The sequence below is a fragment of the Schistocerca nitens genome, chromosome 4, assembly GCF_023898315.1.
Source record: "Schistocerca nitens isolate TAMUIC-IGC-003100 chromosome 4, iqSchNite1.1, whole genome shotgun sequence".
Lineage (NCBI taxonomy): Eukaryota > Metazoa > Arthropoda > Insecta > Orthoptera > Acrididae > Schistocerca > Schistocerca nitens.
Genome location: NC_064617.1, coordinates 690,118,888 through 690,140,349, shown reverse-complemented (window position 1 = coordinate 690,140,349; position 21,462 = coordinate 690,118,888). Strand labels below are relative to the sequence as shown.

At 43.4% G+C, this 21,462-nt stretch overlaps 1 pseudogene; it reads right to left on the bottom strand.

Annotated features, from left to right (window-relative positions):
• Positions 1 to 9,445: 9,445 nt before the first annotated feature.
• On the bottom strand, positions 9,446 to 9,563 carry LOC126253834 (5S ribosomal RNA; annotated as a pseudogene).
• Between the last annotated feature and the right edge of the window lie 11,899 nt (positions 9,564 to 21,462).

The window sequence follows — 21,462 nt, the reverse complement described above, 5'->3', positions numbered from 1 at the left end:
TAAGAGATGTCTATGGTGTAACATACATGAAACTCAGTCAAAGCAGTGAAATCCCTCCACCAGAAAAAGTAAAACCAAACACCGTTTCATATTCGATGACGTTGCTGTGGAATACCAGGATCAAATTCTACAGTATTTCTGTTTTGGCCGTCATATGAGTGTTGACGTATTTTATTTGACTCACACATATTCCATAATCCTGAAACAGATGGTAGAGCATAATGCAAAACCTCATTATACCATTCGGACAAGACAATCTGAATTTAAAGCACATTGAGCAGACGCATGCAGGAACTGATATGTCAATCAATGAAGCTGTAAAGATAAGTGGAGATTGCCAGAATCACAGTGCAGGTTTCTCGTTATTGATAAAACACGGAAACTGAATAACGGTAGGTATAGGCGTAACTTCCAATAAATATTAGACTAATCCATGTTCATGACAATGGACACATGGATACAGTATACTGTCGTATTAAAATTCTGGATCCACATAAACAGAAATTTAATTTGGATAATTTGGCACATATCTCAAAACACAAGACAGCATTTGAGAAGTCATACTTTTCAAACTGGTCTAGTGAGAACTTACACCTTAAAAGACAGCAGTGACACTGAAATTTCAGGATGCTTTTAGACAGAGGAAATGCATAAGATCTCAGAAAAACATGTGTTTCTCATAGATCATGTCATAAGATGTCGAGGGAATAGAGCACTAGTTAAATAGCTTGGTTTTCCTGCAACACAATACAGCTGGACTGACGCTGACAATTTGCTGTAAAATGTATTGCACAGAGCAGATCCAGCACAACAGCATAAGACGCACAACATGAGACACGTTGTAGGAGGCAGTGGTATTCCAGTTGAACTACACATTCTCGGTTATAACTACTGTGGACTCGGTACAAAGCTTCAAAAATGTTTGGCTCTTGGTGATAAGGAGAAGACGGGATGATTAAAAAAACTGTATCCTGGCAGCGATTTATGCAGTTAAAAGCGCCGTGAAGCATAAAGGGCCGATAAAAGTATCCCAGGTTCTGCCAATACTCAACACTTCCTCATTCCTGCCCTTGCAGGTCCACTGACTGGTGGTGCTGTGGCTTTTGCCAGAACTGTCAAGAACGCACAGAACTCAAAGGAGCAGCTAGAGGAGGCAAGGAGACATAACCACATGATGGAAGCAGCAGCCATCGGGAACCGACTATACCTGAAACAATACATGAAAGGTCTCTTCATCAATAAAAAAAAGCCCGTTAGCCATCCTACCGGATAGATTGCTTGTTGTTGTTGTGGTCTTCAGTCCTGAGACTGATTTGATGCAGCTCTTCATGCTACTCTATCCTGTGCAAGCTTCTTCATCTCCCAGTACGTACTGCAGCCTACATCCTTCTGAATCTGCTTAGTGTATTCATCTCTTGGTCTCCCTCTACGATTTTTACCCTCCACGCTGCCCTCCAATACTAAATTGGTGATCCCTTGATGCCTCAGAACATGTCCTACCAACAGATCCCTTCTTCTAGTCAAGTTGTGCCACAAGCTCCTCTTCTCCCCAATTCTATTCAATACCTCCCCATTTAATTACGTTATCTACCCATCTAATCTTCAGCACACTTCTGTAGCACCACATTTAGAAAGCTTCTATTCTCTTCTTGTCTAAACTATTTATAGTCCATTTTCACTTATACATGGCTACACTCCATACAAATACTTGCAGAAACGACTTCCTGAACCTAAATCTGTACTCGATGTTAACAAATTTCTCTTCTTCAGAAACTCTTTCCTTGCCATTGCCAGCCTACATTTTATATCCCGTCTGCTTCGACCATCATCAGTTATTTTGCTCCCCAAATAGCAAAACTCCTTCACTACTTTAAGTGTCTCATTTCCTAATCTAATTCCCTCAGCATCACCCGAGTTAACTCTACTACATTCCATTATCCTCGTTTTGCTTTTGTTGATGTTCATCTTATATCCTCCTTTCAAGACACTGTCCATTCCGTTCAACTGCTCTTCCAAGTCCCTTGCTGTCTCTGACAGAATTACAATGTCATCGCTAACCTTAAAGTTTCTATTTCTTCTCCATGGATTTTAATACCTACTCCGAATACAAATTCGCTCACATTTATTGGGAAAAACGCATCCCAGTATTCAGTGGTGTGTTTGTGGGGAGCACATTGCCGAAGACTACGTGGAAATCCAGAGAATGTGGAATTGTGAATATAGATGATGCTGGAGGACTTGGAACCCACTGGGTGGCGTATATTAAGAAAAATACAAATAACTTCTACTATTTCGACTCATTTAGAGACTTGCAACCACCAGAAGAGTTACAACGATACTTGCATTAAGCATCCACTCATCAGATGATGTTCAGATGCAGTGTCGTATATTTTGACTTTAAAAGAACGATCATCTGAATAACGCGCAAATTACTTTCCAACGACTGATTTAAGCAATGGAGAGTGGAGTATTGTGTTGATTGGGCTGTTGATACACAACAGCACTCCGAATATCACAGAGGCTAACAGTAAAGTTCATTTGGAAATTTACGGTAGAAAAGAAATTGTGTGCTGTGTATGAGACTCATGATTTAAACGAAATTTTAGAACTGTCTAGAAAAGAAATTGTGCTATGTGCAAACATCAAAACACTTAGATCTGAGATGAGACTGCGAATGCAATGATTGTATTTAATCAGGAAGATTCAGTAGGATGACTACTGGGTTTCACAAAAGGACAGGTTTTGAAGAAGGATCATAGTAAATTTTACAGATCTGGTCATTAGATATACTTCCTGTGTAACATTGTAACAAACTCCTATCTCAACCATAGATTGATTCATATAATTATGGATTCTTCCTATTAGTTGGAACTGGGTGTAAAATTACTGAGACTCCTACCAACGCTGTACACCTTCCAGCAACAGTCCAGACATTGCACTATCTGCAGCTACATATTGTGGACCAGTATAATCAACTTGTCGACATTTGTAGTGAGGAAATCTTTGAATGACTACATCCATAGCAGAACCACCAGTGATCTTGAACATGCAGAGACCTGCAGTGAGCTTCAACTGGTCTGGACTTGCAGTGGACTCTACCGCAACCTCTCACATTACCGTGAGACTGGAAGTGGCAGCGATGTTCAACCAGCTGAGACTTGAGGTGTGCCATCTGTCGTAAAGCAATTATGGGGATAAGATTTAAAACTAATGTGCACGACACTCAGCGTGACACATTACAACAGAACCGCAAGGTAACACGTGCAAACTACGAGTTTCTTAAATGAGTAAGTGTGAAACCATGCAATGACGTCGTTCGATATAACTAGCCCAGTGGAATATGACGAGTGTACCATACATCAAGAATACTTCTCACATAAACCTTATGCTTCAACCACATTTAACAAGAAATATGAGATTAGGATTGTCATCCAACACCAAGACGCTTTAACCCTCCCATGCAGGAGTTTAATATATCTTGATGGACCATTCACGAAAAGAGATGGTAAAGCTACTATGGGATCGAAGCTTTGGCATAATGCCTCAGCATTCCTGTTTCATGAGATACGGTATGAACTTAATGGGGCCGAGATTGACCGTACACGCCATGTAGGGATACCATCAACACTTAAAATGTATGTCTCTACTTCTCCCTCGGATCTGGTTCATAGATGAAGCAGTTGGTAGAACAGCTGAAGAGTACAGGGGATTTACTTCATTTATATCTCTAAACCTGCTTATGGGAGACTTTGAAGACAAGAAACGCTTTATTTTGAATGCTAAACAGGAACATATCCTGGTATGGAGTGCAACGGATAATTCTCATACATTCGGGGAACACAAGAGGAGAACGAGATCACCATCAATAAAATAATATGGAAAGTGCCACACATCACTGTATTGGATGAGCAGCGTTTGAAACTTTTAAAAGTTCTGATTTCAGATATATTCCTACCATTATATTTCTGATCATGGGAGCTTTCTGAATACCCAGTTTTACCGACTGCAAGTAGGCAAACGTGGGCTACTAAATCCTCTGCTCAACTCGAGACACCGCAATTCATCATACTCGTGTTCCAGATCAACAGAAGAGGGAATATACTATATCCCATTAAATTTGAAAATTGTGGGTTAACTAATGCCAGACTGTACTTGAACTCTGAATTCTACCAATACGATAATTTACGTTTGTAGTGGAATGAAAATGTAGGTAGTCTAGCATTTGACATGTATGCTCGGTTACATGCTTCTTACTATGAAGAGGAAGTCTGTCTACTCAAACCACGGAAATTAAGGAGCTGGCACCAATAATCGTAACAGACTGCTCACAACAGAACAAGATAATTAAGTCTGAACTCGAGGCCTATAGATGTGAGAATTCAATTTGAATCTTTGGCAAATTTCCATGAACACACTGCATCGTATGCTCTAGTTCTACACGACGGTGTGATAACTACTGCCCGCTCATTGGTGTTACTCGTTGAGCTGTACAAATGAGTATGTGTTGTGCCATGCCTGAAGCATTTCACATTGGGATCTCAACGTGTGAACATCATTGTGGACCTTCAGGGTGTCCATGATGAGAAGTATGGACAGTTCATATTTAAAGACGTTGTACTTGTAGCGTACACAGAACATGCTGGTATAATAGGGGTGTTCTCAGCCGCCTTGCATCACCAAGGTTTTTAAAGGATGTGAAGTGTTTTAAGATGTGGAGAAGTACAAGGTGGCTAACACATTTCCGCTACGAAATTCACTGGGATGTTCCTGGTATACCCAATAAAGATGTGGTGACATCACTTATATTATTTGACCACACAGATACCACTATCTACATCAAAGGCGCGGAGAAGGTTACATGGATGCGCCGAATCTTCAGGTTTGCTGCTGTTCGAGACCTGGAATTCTACAAATGCCCTGCTCTCTGTTGACTCAAGAAGAAGACTTTGTGTGAAAATAGTGTTGAGTCTCCTTATGAAAATGTAAAATTACCTTTAAGCTGGATGAGAAATAAATTAATCTTTATCTCATGATATGTGTGTACTTTTTTTCATTTTTTGTCAGTATGTAACTTTACCCAGATACCACATCTGTGGGTCTCCTCCAGCACAAGAGATATAATTTTAGACATGTTTGCTTGACATCAGTCCAAGCAATTTTGAGCAACATGGGATTTTTTTGCAATGGACTATTTATCAAAGGACAGTATTAAGATAGTAGCACTGGATGTATTGAAATATCTAAAAGCTGCATTGGACTGGGAAGAAGAAATACTAAAAACTAATAGGGCTGTGATGGCTAGTAGCAGGTGAAACTTCAAAAGTAGAATATTTACATATGTACCTGGTACACATTTTTATAAGACATACTGTCAGACAGTTTACGAAAGTGAAATATATTGCAGTTAACTTTTTTACAAAGTGCTTTTATAATTTTTATTGTTTGATCATTTTTACTATGTAAAAACACCAAAACTGTATACAAGGCACACATGGTGTGCAGGCAAAGCGTGTTCCACGTGACATATTTACATGTGTGATGTGCGTGAAAAAACTGTTTACTCTACAGCACACACGGTGTGCAATCTGCTTCTACTATTTACACTATGATCAGCATGTCAGACTATTCCACATACATTCATTCATCGTACACGCACGGTTTCACTCCCTATAGTTCTCTTCACCCATGTCACGGAGTGAACAGTGTGAGTATGGGAGGATTTCAGTCCCGTCCTCACAAACGACCCATTTACCATAATGAGGCGACAGCCAGATTTTACACTGCAGCACAGTGTGCACCTCATGCCCTCGTGACTGGATACTAGTTTGCTGCACGATATTCTGTGGTTATGGTGTAGCACCATCTACACAACCATATAGGCACCACAAGTAATCTTCAACTGTGAGGGCCCTTGACCTATCATGATGTACATTGTTAGTCCATCTCTGGGTGGCACCTCCCAACGTGCGATACACATACATTTTTGTTCACAGACCTACAAACTACACGATCAGCAATCCATTCACCTCCTCTTTCATTTGCCCAATAACCTTCTTGTTCCGTGGAACGGTACCGTAAGGATTATGGCCTTGTATGAGGACGTGTCGAATTCATCGCCATGGTACCTAATTGCTTCATGTGGATCGCAGTTCCTCATCCAGTAGGTAAAGCTATCTGTATCTGTATAAAGTAATTTCGGACTAGCGAAATGAGTTTTTGCAAACTCGTAATGGAAATGGTACATGTGAAGTTTGTATAGGTCTAATATGGACAGCCCCACATAGTTAGGTTTTGCGAACTCTACTGCAACCTTCATCATCTCCACAGCGAAAAAGTTATAATTGAATATGGTGACCCGTTTGGAATATGGTCTGGCGATGCATTTCCTTTAGCCATAATGCCTTTCCCATGCAGTTCTAATAGAAATATTGTGGTGAATTATTAATTTCTCCATAGTTTTGCCGAAAATTGAATTGTTCATTAATTTCCAGAAGTTATGAGAAACGTCTGCAAGCAAGCGTATGTCTGTGTCCATGGACAGCTTTGCATATTCGCCCAAAGTTGGGATATTAAATTCCTGCCAGACATTCACAACATACTCATACTGTGCATCCGTTACGGTTTCGCCCATGAAATTACTGGAGAATACATATATGTCGGGTAGTCTTGTTTCGTCGACTTTTGCCATACTGTCCAGATGGGCAAACGCCATTTCTAATCACAAGATGGAATTTTGCGCCATCGGGAAATGCAGCTCAGGTGACGTGCATGTAGCCTTGATACATAGTTTCAACAATTTTCTGGAATGGTGTCTGTATAAAACGTAGCAACTTGAGGAAGAGACACTGTTTGAGGCATTATTTGTTTGGAAAATGACATATATTTCTCGAGGTTCTCAGGTAGGACAATGACCTGATCATTCTTCTCACCGAATTCAGCAAAGTGCTCAACAATAAAGTTAGCATCATACCCACTCAGATTATGGAAGAAAACAGGCACATATCGCGGTAATTAATACTTCAGGCTACATGCATTGTGAGCCACACTGTGGAATTTTCGCGTTAGTTGACAACGAACCTTACACGGAGTTTCAACTTTGCAATCTAACGGCAACCCACGAATATGACAGTCAACAGCCTTCTTGTACAAACCATCATTCTCCTTTGACTTGGCCATGGGGACGATGTTGCTGTAAAGCTTATCGATCTCTCACGAAAGTTTCTCGAGCTCAGTTAGCTCAGTGATCAAGCATCATCTGGCTGATGAATGATTTGTGATGCTTGAAACTGGAATTAAGGTTACGTACCACCTGGTGCGCCACCACATACTGTTTGTGTTTCTCGGTGAAGGTTGTATGTGAGGTATTGGGATCACCTTCACACTGTGTGACAGGAGCGAGGAAGCACTCCAAGTCAGCATACACTACAAAGGGACTTCACTCATGGTGGTGGTGATTCTTAAACTTTAAGAATTTGTTTTCCTCTGCTGTCGTCTCAACATGTACCGGTTTATTGGCCGAGAAACCAACTTGATGTTATGCTAAATGCGCGCTTGAAGAAAAGACATTGAGGCACATGTAGCAAACATGCTGTTCATATCCATATTTACTCAACTGGAAGGAAAGGAGTGGGGACATGTCGTTGTCCCACACGTGGTGCTGGTTTTCATCCTCACTGAGAGTAGCAGCATTTTAACAAGCAACTTTCGCTGATCTAGAATATTGGATACATATAGGCGGCCAAACGACTTTGTGGATGATTTTACCATTGTCATCTGGCTTGTCTTTGGTGATTAAAATTCTTCTGGCTATAATGCCGCGTCATAGCTAAAAACTAACAACAATAATAAACTACAAACGACGTTACGGCCGAATTGCAAAGGCCTTCCCTGAGGAAGCCTACTTTCTTATATTGGCTTGTCTTTCTTCAAACCAAAAATGTTAATTGAAATACCCTCATTCTGCCTCTAGAATTTGGGTATGTCCTAAAGTTTAACGAGGAACTCAACACAAACTAGTAACATGTATTAATATCACGAACACAGTATTCCCCTGGACGCTCCAGATGAACCTTATAATTTCTTTCACAAACCATTATTGACCAAGCGAAACAGTCGTCGTCTGTTTTATTCTTGACATTAATACACTCATGTATGCCTGCTATATCTTTCAGTGCTCGATATAGCTGGACCCTCCATTTATTGGGTCATGGAGATGTTAATGGATGTCAACATGTAGAACACGACTGCGTGCTTTGCCGGATCCTCTACCAGCACTTAGCAGCACTCTGTCTTCGGGCCACAAGTGGCCCATCGGGAAAGACCGCCGTGTCATCCTCAGTTGAGGATGCGGATGGGAGGGGCATGTGGCCAGCACACCACTCTCCCGGTCTAATATTAGTAATTTTCGCCTCACAGACAGTAATATACGCTCAATAGTAAACGCCTGATGGCTTAAAGTTATCGAACAATTGTAAAGTAAAAGAAATGAACCATCGCATAGCAGCGACAGAGTCTATTATTCTTTATCTTTGCCGTTCTTGCGCGGTGCCTGTAAATCTCTATGTACATGTATCGATTAATGATATAACAAAGAATTCTGTTGTTTCAAGACAAATGAGGCAATTGGCGTCTCACCTTTTACTGTTTGTATTCCATGAAAGGCGGACGCGGACTTGCTGCGTTCCGCAACGGTATTTTATATTTCATGTGAAAATATTCAGTGAATATCCTAATTGTTATTTTTCCAATCAGCAAACATGTAGTTTCTTGTAATTGATTACGAACAGACAGCATCAAGAGGACATTTTGACTGTTATGTATAAAGTATTTAACCACAATGGTCGTCTATTGTAATTTAATATGAAAAGGTACGTAGCATTAAAAAAAGTGTGGTAAAGATAAGTGTGCTTATTTTAGTAAATTAACCTTGATGATTTCCATCTCCTCATTTACTCAATTGATAATTATTTTGTGTTAGTTCATCACCAGAAACTACGATCACGCTGATGGGCCGAACGCAGCATGAGGCAGAAGGAACATTATCGTTTTCCTGTTATTCCCGAATCAATTTTTTTTTAATTGTGTAGTGTTGCATTTCTTTTAAAGTCTATAAATCTTCTGGTCCCTTGGTGTTGTTCCGGATATGACTACATTGCGAATATAAAAATGCCCAGAAATGATAATGTTTCTCTTATTCAGGTATTTAATGCTCAACGTGTGTTATTATAATAGTGTAATAAATCCCTGATTCTGTTGCCAAGTGGCCCAGCAAAATATTCACTTTTTCGACATTTTTCAAAAAAAAATATATAATAATTCTTTTTCTTTTTGCCCCCCAAGAGCAACGCTACACCGGTCGTTATGATGGTATTCTTGACCGAAGCCGCTACTATTCGGTCGAGTACCTCCTCAATTGGCATCACGAGGCTGAGTGCAACCCGGAGAATGGCAACAGCGCATGGCGGCCTGGATGGTCCTCCATCCAAGTGCTGGCCTCGCCCGACAGCGCTTAAGTTCGGTGATCTGACGGAAACCGGTGTATCCACTGTGGCAAGGCCGTTGCCGGATGCTCTACCAGCCATCTCCAAATCCCGGTCAAAATAGCACTCACGGAGGGTCGTGGAACCACTCAGTGATCGAGGTGTTCCACAATATCACTGCAACGTGGTGTTTACGTGCAAACCGGTGAGAAGTGAAATAATAACAAGTACAGAGAACTTGCAAGATACAACAGATTTATTACTGATCAACTGTTTAACCCAAAGGGCACAGTATTAACGAAAAATTTTCTACAAGTGTCTCTTATTGACAAGTCAGAAAAATACATTACACAATACCTTTCTAATTGAATTAGGTGCAAACAAGAACTTTTTATAACTTCTATACTAACTGTAAGCACTTCAATAATAAAAGGTAAAATCAGTTTCATTTAACAAAGGGCACTTGAATGATAAAGGTGAAATAAGTTTCTTTTAAATAGGTCACCTGGGCAAGCGCAATAGAACAATGAACATAATTTCCAATTTCCGCTACCCATCAAGTATTTATCTTTAACATGTACATAAGTTCAGCTCCCGCTGCACGTAAGGAATAGTTCAGAACACTAGTCTCCTTCCTTTATGGTTTTGAAGGTAAATATACAAGCAGTATAACAAACGGAACAGACGCCTTGGCGTCCCAATGCAGAGGAAACTTAACTTAGTGCAAGATCTCCACTCACTGCAACCCGAAGAACTCAGCGGCCGCCGTATCGGTTGCCATTTTCCCCGCGGCCAAAAGAACCTCCCGTGCCCTCTGGTACTGGTCGGCCAAGGCGTCGTACTCCGGACATCGATTTAGACACGGACTAGGTGCCCGCTGTAGTGCTGCAACAGAAAAGCACAAACACACAGCCACAGCCAAAAGAAACACTGTTAACAGCCCCAGAATATAGTAAGATAAAATTCTACAAAGATAGATCACATTAAGACAAAGGCAAATTAAAAATGCTTAAAAGAATTAACTGTAGACCTCAAATTTCAAAATATCTAAAATTGCCCCAGCACAAACATACTAGTTTTAAAAGGGCAACGATAAGACAAAGCATAATATTATTACACCAGTACCTTGCAGTTCCATTACAATATTGACAGTCATAAGAAAAGGTAGAAGCTAGTGATAACACGGGTAGACCCTAGGGCAAAACTAGAAAGCTTGAATGTCTACTTCTTCAATAGACAGCTGCATGGTACATAGTTCAGCTCCACTAACGAAAATGAATGCCACATTGCTCAGCGTCCTGTGAAGAAGACCATGGCCCAGTCACGCCTCAAGAACTTGCAGTAACAGGCCCGCTTCCGCACTCCGAGCCACATACACCGGTCAAATCCAGCTAACTCCACGCAAACACAAGTTTCACTCTCTGAGCAGCGACACGTACCGGCCGTTCCGAAGCCAAAACCCAGTCTGTCCGCCAGCCCACCAGCACCACCACCGGCCAACGAGGCAAAGATAAGCGACGCCAGAGGGAAAGAATCGATCCGGGTGAATCCAACGGAGAAAGCGACTGGCGCCAGCGCCTCCCCACGTATCAATCACATCATCTTTCCCCGAAGATGGACAGTAATTTTCGCTTCTGCAGAGCCTTCTCTTTGGGAAGGGGGAGGGGGATGCGATAGCCCGCAGCGCAGTAATGCGCTGCATTTCACAGAGGGATTTCGCGGATCATTTACGAATTTGGCGAACTCTCTCTGCCCGACAAGGTAGCACGCCAACAGGAAACTTGTAACATACCTGTACTACTCTGCCGGATTCTCGATGCTTGTAAACGAAATACCCCATCAAACGCATCCTCGATCACTGCATATTCTAGTTCTGACATGATGCTTGTAATCTGATATCCTGTAATAGGATGGGGGAGGGGACCGCTACTAGCCATATAACTATCACTATTACTACTACTACTACCATTACTACTACTACTACAACTAACCGAAGGCGACGGTGGTGGTGGTGGCATGGTGACGTAGGGCGCCGGTGCGGAACTCCAGCGCCCTCGCTTGGCCAGAATGAACAGCCATTTTGCGGATATGCTGGCCACTCCGGCTGCGGGTTATGCGCCGCTGTTTCTCTGGCCGGCGGCGTGCGAGCCGGCCCGTGAAGGTTGCAGTAGGCCGCACCCGAACAGGCAGCCCGCCGCCAGGTACAGCCCGTTGACTACCTGCAGAATGAACAAGTACATTAGTTAAACATGTAGACGTGTCGGTAGTAGAGGGAGGAAGAAAAATACACTGACTAAAAAACACAGATGCCACACGGAGAGAAAACGTGTGAACGTAACAATTTACCTGAGCCAGCAGCGACGCTAATGTTGTCATTCTGGGGGCAGGAGGTGATCATCTCCATCGAATCATCAGGTACTGCATGGGCCCAGGTAGCGGCAGCTCTAACTCTGATTCACCACGTCTCTAATCTCGACATCTCAATGTCTGAGCTACCCTGCAGCCACTGGTCAACTCTGGACTCGCATTCGGGAGGACGACGGTTCAATCCCGTCTCCGGCCATCCTGATTTAGGTTTTCCGTGATTTCCCTAAAATCCTCTCAGGCAAATGCCAGGATGGTTCCTTTGAAAGGGCACGGCCGATTTTCTTCCCCATCCTTCCCTAACCCGAGCTTGCGCTCCGTCTCTAATGACCTCGTTGTCGACGGGACGTTAAACACTAATCTCCTCCTCCTCCACTGGTCAACTATACCGAGATCCGGCGCTGTAATAATATACCAGTTTATCAGAGAATGTATTTTAGCACTACAGAATTTTTTTTTTAAATTTCTGCTTGCAAGGCTCCTCCGGTGTCTCATTGTTAGCTGGTGGCTGTTCCAGCACCAGTTGTTTGCAGTAGGGTTTTAGAACATATACTGTATTCGTACATTATGAAGTACCTCGAGGAAAACGATTTACTGACACGTAGTCAGCACGGATTGACAAAATATCGTTGTTGTGAAACACAACTGGCTCTTTACACTCATGAAGTAATAAGTGCTATCGACAGGGGATCTCAAATTGATTCCATATTTTTAGATTTCCAGAAGGCTTTCGACACCGTTCCTCACAAGCGTCTTCTAATCAAACTCCGTGCCTACGGAGTATCGCCTCAGTTGTGCAACTGGATTCGCGATTTCCTGTCAGAAAGGTCAGAGTTCGTAATAATAGACGGAAAGTCATCGAGTAAAACAGAAGTAATATCCGGCCTCCCCCAAGGAAGTGTTATAGGCCCTCTATTGTTCCTGATCTATATTAACGACATAGGAGACAATCTCAGTAGCCGTCTTAGATTGTTTGCAGATGATGCTGTCATTTACTGTCTTGTAAAGTCATCAGATGACCAAAAGGAATTGCAAAATGATTTAGATAAGATATCTGTATGGTGCGAAAAGTGGCAATTGACCCTGAATAAAGAAAAGTGCGAAGTTATTCACATGAGTACTAAAAGAAATCAGCTAAATTTCGATTACGCGATAAGGTACACAAATCTGAGGGCTGTAAATTCAACTAAAAACTTAGGGATTAAAATTACGAATAACCTAAATTGGAACGATCACATAGATAATGTTGTGAGTAGAGCAAACCAAAGACTGCGATTCATTGGCAGAACACTTGAAAGGTGCAACAGGTCTACCAAAGAGACTGCTTACACCACGCTTGTCCGCCCTATTCTGGAGTACTGCTGTGCGGTGTGGGATCCGCATCAGGTGGGGCTGACGGATGACATCGAAAAAGTACAAAGAAGGGCAGCTCGTTTTGTATTATCGCGAAATAGGGGAGATAGTGTCACAGACATGATACGTGAATTGGAGTGGCAATCATTAAAACAAGGCGTTTCTCGTTGCGACGGGATCTTCTCATGAAATTTCAATCACCAGTTTTCTCCTCCGATTGCGAAAACATTCTGTTGGGACCCACCTACATAGGGAGAAATGATCATCACGATAAAATAAGAGAAATCAGGGCCCGCACGGAAAAATTTAAGTGCTCGTTTTCCCCGCGTGCCGTTCGAGAGTGGAACGGTAGAGAGACAGCATGAAGGTGGTTCATTGAACCCTCTGCCAGGCACTTTATTGTGAATAGCAGAGTAATCACGTAGATGTGGATGGTGAACAGTCTCCAGCTGCCTGTCGATAAAGTTAAGCGCCTGTAGAATGGTTTCTGTAACAAGACGAAACAATTTTTTTGATGTTAAATTAAACACACGCAGAGAGAGAGAGGGGGAGAGACACAGAAAGATTGCACAGCTATTTCAGAGACTTTTTTTTTTTACGCTTATGCGACTGTTGCCACTGAGAATTCTCTGCTGGTGAGGGGGAGGGGGGGGGGTGTTCACAGCATGTTTCTGATGCTGTTTGTGTTGTTGTTTTACAGCCTCCAGCATTGCCTCTAGCTCAGCGTGCATTCCTGTCATGTGCACTGTAATAAGGACAAGCATGAAATAAAATCTTGAGCGTCAAATCATCGCTACTGCTGCTGCTACTACTACAAGAAAAAATTACAGAATCTCTTTTTTTTTTGTACTTACAAAGCAGTCCTGACTGTGAGTTTTCCACAGGAGGCTGGACCTCAACAGGAATAGGCCAAAGAGTCTGCCATCATCGAGCCTCCTCCTTTTCCAGTCTCTCCTCACACTCCAGAGTAAAATCGTGGAGCTGTGCTGCAACGATCAAAATGCAACGGAGCTACTGAGGATAAATTCGCTACAGAATTTAATACCTGGAATTTTTCCGCTTTCCATACTATAACCAGATATGTACGTAAAAAATTATTTACTTACATGATACTTTGTGTTGTACAAATCTACGCTACTTGCCGCTAATGTTGGAGTTGTTGCTGCTTTGTTTCATTAAAGACACACACGCACACCACAGCGGACAGGAGCAGAGTGAGGATGGGGGCTTATAAAGCCTCACCACATTCCACAGGCAGCCAGTCAGAGAGCCTCATTTTGAATGGACACCCAGTCAGGTCGTCGCTCTCATCTGTTACTTTCCCCTCTTTAAGAAAGTTTGGCTTTTACTCCACGTGTTCGCTTGTGTGTGATTCTTTTCTGTGTATTTTGGATGTCTGTGTAGTGTGATGAATGTTCTGTATGTGTCTAGTACTTGCCTGAGGTTGGCGAGGTTATTGATTTTAGGGGGGGGGGGGGGGGGGGATCAGGATTAGGAATTGGAGATAGGGATTTTCCCTTCGACTTACTTGTTAGTCATCGAAGATCGTCTTTTGGCGTTTATACTTGTCGCAGGACATGTCATACCGACCTAGGGAGTAGAGGAGGTCATTTCCAGATCTGGAGGAGCTCTCATAGAAGGCTCTTGCCAGTTCTTGGAAACGCTCTTTCAGGAAGGGGATTTCAGCTGCGGCTTGCAGATCGTCAGTGGGGAATCCCAGAGGTATATGCACTGCCTCCTGAGGTTGCGGTTCTGCAGCTTCCTGAGCTTGTCCAGATGCTGCTTCGCCGGATATCCCCAGACAGGGTATGTATACTCCATTATTGGCCGTATGAGGGCCTGATATACATTCACTCCTACAGAGCAGGGAAGAGAGCTTGGTTGTGTTGAGGATTGAGTACAGACTGGACATTCTGGCACAGACCTTCCTGTGGACCTCGTCTATGTGGGGCTTCCACGTAAGGCGAGAGTCCAAGGTTACGCCAAGATACTTGGCGGTTCTGCGCTGGGGGAGTTGGGTTCCATTTAGGTGAAGGTGGAGGGGCGGGGGGGGGGGGGCGTTGAGGGGGTCTGCGCCTTCCGAGCCTCCGGGTGATCAGCATAGCCTGTGTCTTTTCGGAGTTGATGGTGATGCGCCAGCGACTGACCCAGGTTTCTGTGTGCCCTTTGTAGCCTACGGATGATCAGGTCCTTGTTCGCATTACGTGTGCAGAAGGGTGTGTCGTCTTCATATTGTGCAGTGTGCACCAGGGAGGCCGTCGGTGTGTCCGCAGTGTACAGACTGTACAATACGGGACCCAGAACTGATCCCTGCTGCACCACAGCACGAATACGCCTTTTGGTGGAGGTGGCTGTTTCTACTTTAACGGAGAAAGTTCTGCCCGTGAGGTAGCTTTTAATTTGCTTAAGTATGCTCCCGGGGAACCCTTGTGTGTATAACTTGTAGAGTAACCCTCTGTGCCATACTGAGTAGAAGGCTTTGGCTACGTCTAGTAGTACTACCCCGCAGTAGCCTCGGCGTCAGATAGGGCAGTTGATGGGAAGTCTTGAAGGAGGCACCAACGAGATTCAGACTTTGACCGAAAATTCCAGAAATCCCTTGTGTGACTGCAAGGTGGCGTCATCTGTGGCGTCACACTCGTTTGTCAGAGTGAGACAAATCTCTCTCACTGTCTCTGTCTCTCTCTCTCTCTCTATCCTGTCTCCCCATCCATCAGGTCTTTCTACTGGACTCGTGGTCCATTACAAGGCACCCCATTCAGCAGCGGGCAGCGCCGAAAACCACTCGCACAGTGTACGACAGTCCCGTTCCATTTCATAGAAGCACTCACGCAGCTGGACGCACCTTCTCCTGGATAGTGAGGTATGCTTCGATATTATTATTGCCACGAGGGTGTTTTCTTTTTTTTCCCCTCTCGATTAGGACGGTCTATTGTTGTTATTAGACTTAGTTTTCTTTCGTATTTTTCTCATCTGTTTGACTGCCACTCAAATTCCATTGTCATTTGAAACACGTGGCCTAATGGTGGTGATTGTAAATCTTGCAGCCACAGAATAGGGAGCTCTCCCCCTGCAAGATATTCGTTTAAATAAAGATACGAGTGTTCCTATTACACAAAGTACAAAAGAAATGGTTCAAATGGCTCTAAGCACTATGGAACTTGACATCTGAGGTCATCAGTCCCCTAGACTTAGAAGTACTTAAACCTAACTAACCTAAGGACATAACACACATCCATGCCCGAGGCAGGATTCGAACCTGCGACCGAAGCAGCAGCGCGGTTCCGGACCGAAGGGCCTAAAACCGCTCAGCCACAGAGGCCGGCCACGATGTACATTTTGGGCTTTGACTTAGGGAAAAAGTCAGGACTGTTGCCTGCTGGTGCGCGGCAGAGTGGGAGGCGGCTATACGCAGTGACGGAGGATGGCAGCGGCCAAGGTTATGATTCGCGAGTTCGAGCGGTAATCGGGCGTTTTTCGTTGCAGGATGTAACAGATAAGAATAGGCTTTTTTTTACCCGGTGAGACGATACTCAGAGGAAATATAGTCTATGACATACTGCTGAACAGGATTTTCATGATATTTACACGATATGAAAACATGTGTTTCCTCAGTCGTTATGAATACAGGGCAGGATATACATTTATTAAGGAGTGGTTGGTAGACAGATATTTTGCTATTTTTCACAAGACCGGCATGTGTTGGTTCGTAGAAACCGTTTCCTTCAGCATTCAGGAATGTCTCCTGAAGCCAGAACTCTTAATGGTCAATGAGATATTCTAGAGATGGTTTTTTTAATTTTTAATTTTTTTTTATTTTTTTTTTACGGAGAACTGTTTGGTTTTGATAGGTATTGCCTCTCTCTCTCTCTAGCGCTCTCTCTCTCTCTCTCTCTCTCTCTCTCTCTCTCTCTCTGCTGCAGGTGCTGAGAATACCTTATGCATTAATGGCAAAATGCTCTCGAAATAGCCATATACTTGGAGGCTGCTGTTGAAAGTATTGACATGGGGAGGTTAAAGAGCTGTATCTCAGGAATGACTTTGTCTATGAAACTGACCGACAGCGTCCATTATTTATGAACGGAGAGGACCGCTGGCCACTTACAATAGACACACAGGTGTTGAGGAAGTATGCTATTGTTATAGACCGGCGACACATGTTTGCTCCGTCCATCTATACAAGTGAAGCTGAGTGGATATTTGTGTTTGGATCCCACAGAACAGGTCGCGTCACTCTTGTAAAATCAAAACAAGACTCAGCATGCCGTCTCACATGGCATCTGCTTGGAGTGCCACACTATGGTTCCTTGTGAAACATAACTAGCTCTTTATACTCATGAAGTAATAAGTGCTATCGACAGGGGATGTCAAATTGATTCCATATTTTTAGATTGCCAGAAGGCTTTCGACACCGTTCCTCACAAGCGTCTTCTAACCAAACCGCGTGCCTACGGAATATCGCCTCAGTTGTGCGATTGGATTCGTGATTTCCTGTCAAAAAGGTCACAGTTCGTAGTAATAGACGGAAAGTCGTCGAGTAAAACAGAAGTAATATCCGGCGTTCCCCAAGGAAGTGTTATAGGCCCTCTATTGTTCCTGATCTATATTAACGACATAGACAATCTGAGTAGCCCTCTTAGATTATTTGCAGATGATGCTGTCATTTACCGTCTTGTAAAGTTATCAGATGACCAAAACAAATTGCAAAATGATTTATAATGATTTAGACATCCGTGTGGTGCGAAAAGTGGCACTTGACCCTGAATAAAGAAAAGTGTGAAGTTATTCATATGAGTACCAGAAGAAATTCGCTAAATTTCGATTACGCGATAAGTCACACAAATCTGAAGGCTGTAAATTCAACTAAATACTTAGGGATTACAATCAGAAATAACCTAAATTGGAACGATCACATAGATAATGTTGTGGGTAGAGCAAACCAAAGACTGCGATTCATTGGCAGAACACTTAGAAGGTGCAACAGATCTACTAAAGAGACTGCTTACATCAAACTTGTCCGTCCTATTCTGCAGTATTTCTTTGCGGTGTCGGATCCGTATCAGGTGGGACTGACGGATGACATCGAAAAAGTACAAAGAAGGGTAGCTCGTTTTGTATTATCGCGAAGTAGGGGAGATAGTGCCACAGACATGATACGTGAACTGGAATGGCAATCATTTAAACAAAGGCGTTTCTCGTTGCGACGGGATCTTCTCATGAAATTTCAATCACCAGTTTTCTCCTCCGACTGCAAAAACATTCTGTTGGCACCCACTTCATAGGGAAAAATGATCATCACGATAAAGTAAGAGAAATCATTGCTCGCACAGAAAAATTTAAGTGCTCGTTTTTCCCGCGTGCCGTTCGAGAGTGGAACGGTAGAGAGACACTAAAATGTAGACTTTCACGGCCGGAAATATCATGTCCATTATAATTATCCGGGCTGTTATGCCGTGGTCGGTTGATGAATTCTGTGTCGATTCTAAACGTTTCGTCTCCGACTGCGGGAGACATCTTCAAGGGGGTCCGTAGAACGATGGAAGGTCCAACACACCGACTGGCTCGCTACTGAGTCAGTAGCGAGCCAGTGGACCTTCCATCGAGCTACGGACCCCCTTGAAGATGTCTCCCGCAGTCGGAGACGAAACGTTGGGAATCGACACAGAATTCATCAGCCGACCACGGCATAACAGCCCGGATAATTATAATGGACATGGTAGAGAGACAGCTTGAAGGTGGTTCATAGAACCGTCTGCCAGGCACTTTATTGTGAATAGCAGAGTAATCACGAAGATGTGTCCTCTGGCGGTTGTCAGGTATCGCGATGGATGGCAGTGTGCGCGGCATCTCTGCTACAGGTGGCAGTCTGCGGCAGAGCATCGAACAAGGCCCACCGCCATCGCCACATGATGTGTCCCCACCCAGCAACTTAGTACCTTGCGCAGTGCCACACTGTGCGTTAAACACACTATGACCAGCATAGTGTGTAGTCGCTTTTAAAATCCGCTACACTACCATCCATTAATTTACAAAGCTTTTTCGTATTTATTTTTTTATATCCTGCAGCATATGCCTGTAATTTACAGACAAAGTGCTGTTACTCTTTGTGCAGTCTTTTTTAGAACAGTGGTATTATCAGTAGCAGGTATCTGTAGTCAATCTTTTTTAATATCACTCCATTCCTAGTTTCTCCCCAGGTTCTATGCATATACCAGTTTAGGGAGTGGTTTCAGTTATCGTTCTAGACTAAGTCTTTTTCCCGTCAATTCACAGGTGGAGTAGAGAGGTTTATTCCAATTTGTAGGTGAAGGAAGCATCCAGTGTGGAGTTAATATTTATTTAGAATCCCTCTCCTCCTAGTTTCGAGTGGTACTGTGATTTTTTCCAGCAGGGTAACACTAGTTGTTCGACATCGTCGTTTTTTAGCTATATTGCGATTTTAGACACTTGTTGTGTAGCACTATGCATATATATGTGTAATTAGGAGCGATATTTACTTCAGTTACCGACCAAAAATAAAGTGCACCTTCCTCTCTGGCAGCTAGACAGAGGCTGACCTTTTCCTGCCATTTCCAGGGGAAACGTGGTGGTGGGAGTGGGTGATGTCATAGGAGTAGGGCGATTGGGGGAGGAGGGGGGAGGTCAATGGCGCCCTCTGGTGAATGTAGTGTGAACTAGCTCAATCAGTCCCTCCACATCAAGGGAAACACATATGTCTCTGTGTTGGGTTACTGGAATAGCCCAATTGAGCTATAAATAAATACATAAATACATTAAATACCCTGAGTCCCTCTCTATCAAAGAATTATCGTTTCCCACCATTTCCACAAGTTAGGGCAGCCCAACTGACCTTTTCCCGCCATTTCCGGCGGTGACATCGTAGGAGGATAGGAGGGGAGGGAGAAATTAAATGGAGGGGATGGGTGATGTCATAGGAGGTGGGGAAGACCCAGCCACCATTTTGAATAATTTATTTGTTCCAGAAATGCCTTTGTTCCACTACTGAGGTCTGTCTGTCTTCGTAGTTTACCAGTGGTTGTTCCTTTCCATTTCCACTTCACAGTCCATTATCAACGATTGAGATGGGCAGCTTTAGAAGGAGAGAAGTGTCCCTGATGGATTTGTTTCTCACTGACGGAGCTCTCCCGACCGAACCATTCTGTTGTTACCGTTTCTATACAGACATCACAACACTCTCTGCTTCGTTTTATACCGGTGGATACACCTGGCGTGATATTTGATGCCCAACTCGACATTACGTCGAGGTGTCCTGTTACTTTTGATCAGAGAGTGTATTTCCCATGCTTTTTACAAGTAAACACTCCAACATGTCTATATAGGCAGAGACAAATCATATAATTAAGAAGAGGCGTAATCATATTACAGCCTAAGAACAAAAATACCACCTTCATTCAACGTAATTATGGCAGTGGTGCGTTGTGCGAATAAGATACGTAGCACAACTAATTTGAATTCTTACACTACTGGCCATTAAAATTGCTACACCACGAAGATGACGTACTACAACGCGAAATTTAAACGACAGGAAGAAGATGCTGTGATATGTAAATGTTTAGCTTTTCAGAGCATTCACACAAGGTTGGCGCTGGTGGCGACACCTAAAACGTGCTGACATGAGGAAAGTTTCCAACCCATTTCTCATACACAAACAGCAGTTGCCGGCGTTGTCTGGTGAAACGTTGTTGTGATGCCTCGTGTAAGGAGGAGAAATGCATACTATCACGTTTCCGACTTTGATAAAGGTCGGATTGTAGCCTATCGCGATTGCAGTTTATCGTATCGCGACATTGCTGCTCGCGTCGGTCGAGATCTAATGACTGTTACCAGAATATAGAATCGGTGGGTTCAGGAGGATAATACGGAACGCCTTGCTGATCCCAACGGCCTCGTATCACTAGCAGTCGAGATGACAGGCATCTTATCCACATGGCTGTGACGGATCGTGCAGCCACGTCTCGATCCTTGAGTCAGCAGATGGGGACGTTTGCAAGACAACAACCATCTGCACGAACAGTTCGACGACGTTTGCAGCAGTATGGACTACCAGCTCGGAGACCACGGCTGCGGTTACCCTCAACGCTGCATCACAGACAGGAGCGCCTGCGATGGTGTACTCAACGACGAATCTGGGTGCACGAATGGCAAAACGTCATTTTTTCGTATGTATCCAGGTTCTGTTGACAGCATCATGATGGTCGCATCCGTGTTGCGCGACATCGCGGTGAACGCACATTGGAAGCGTGTA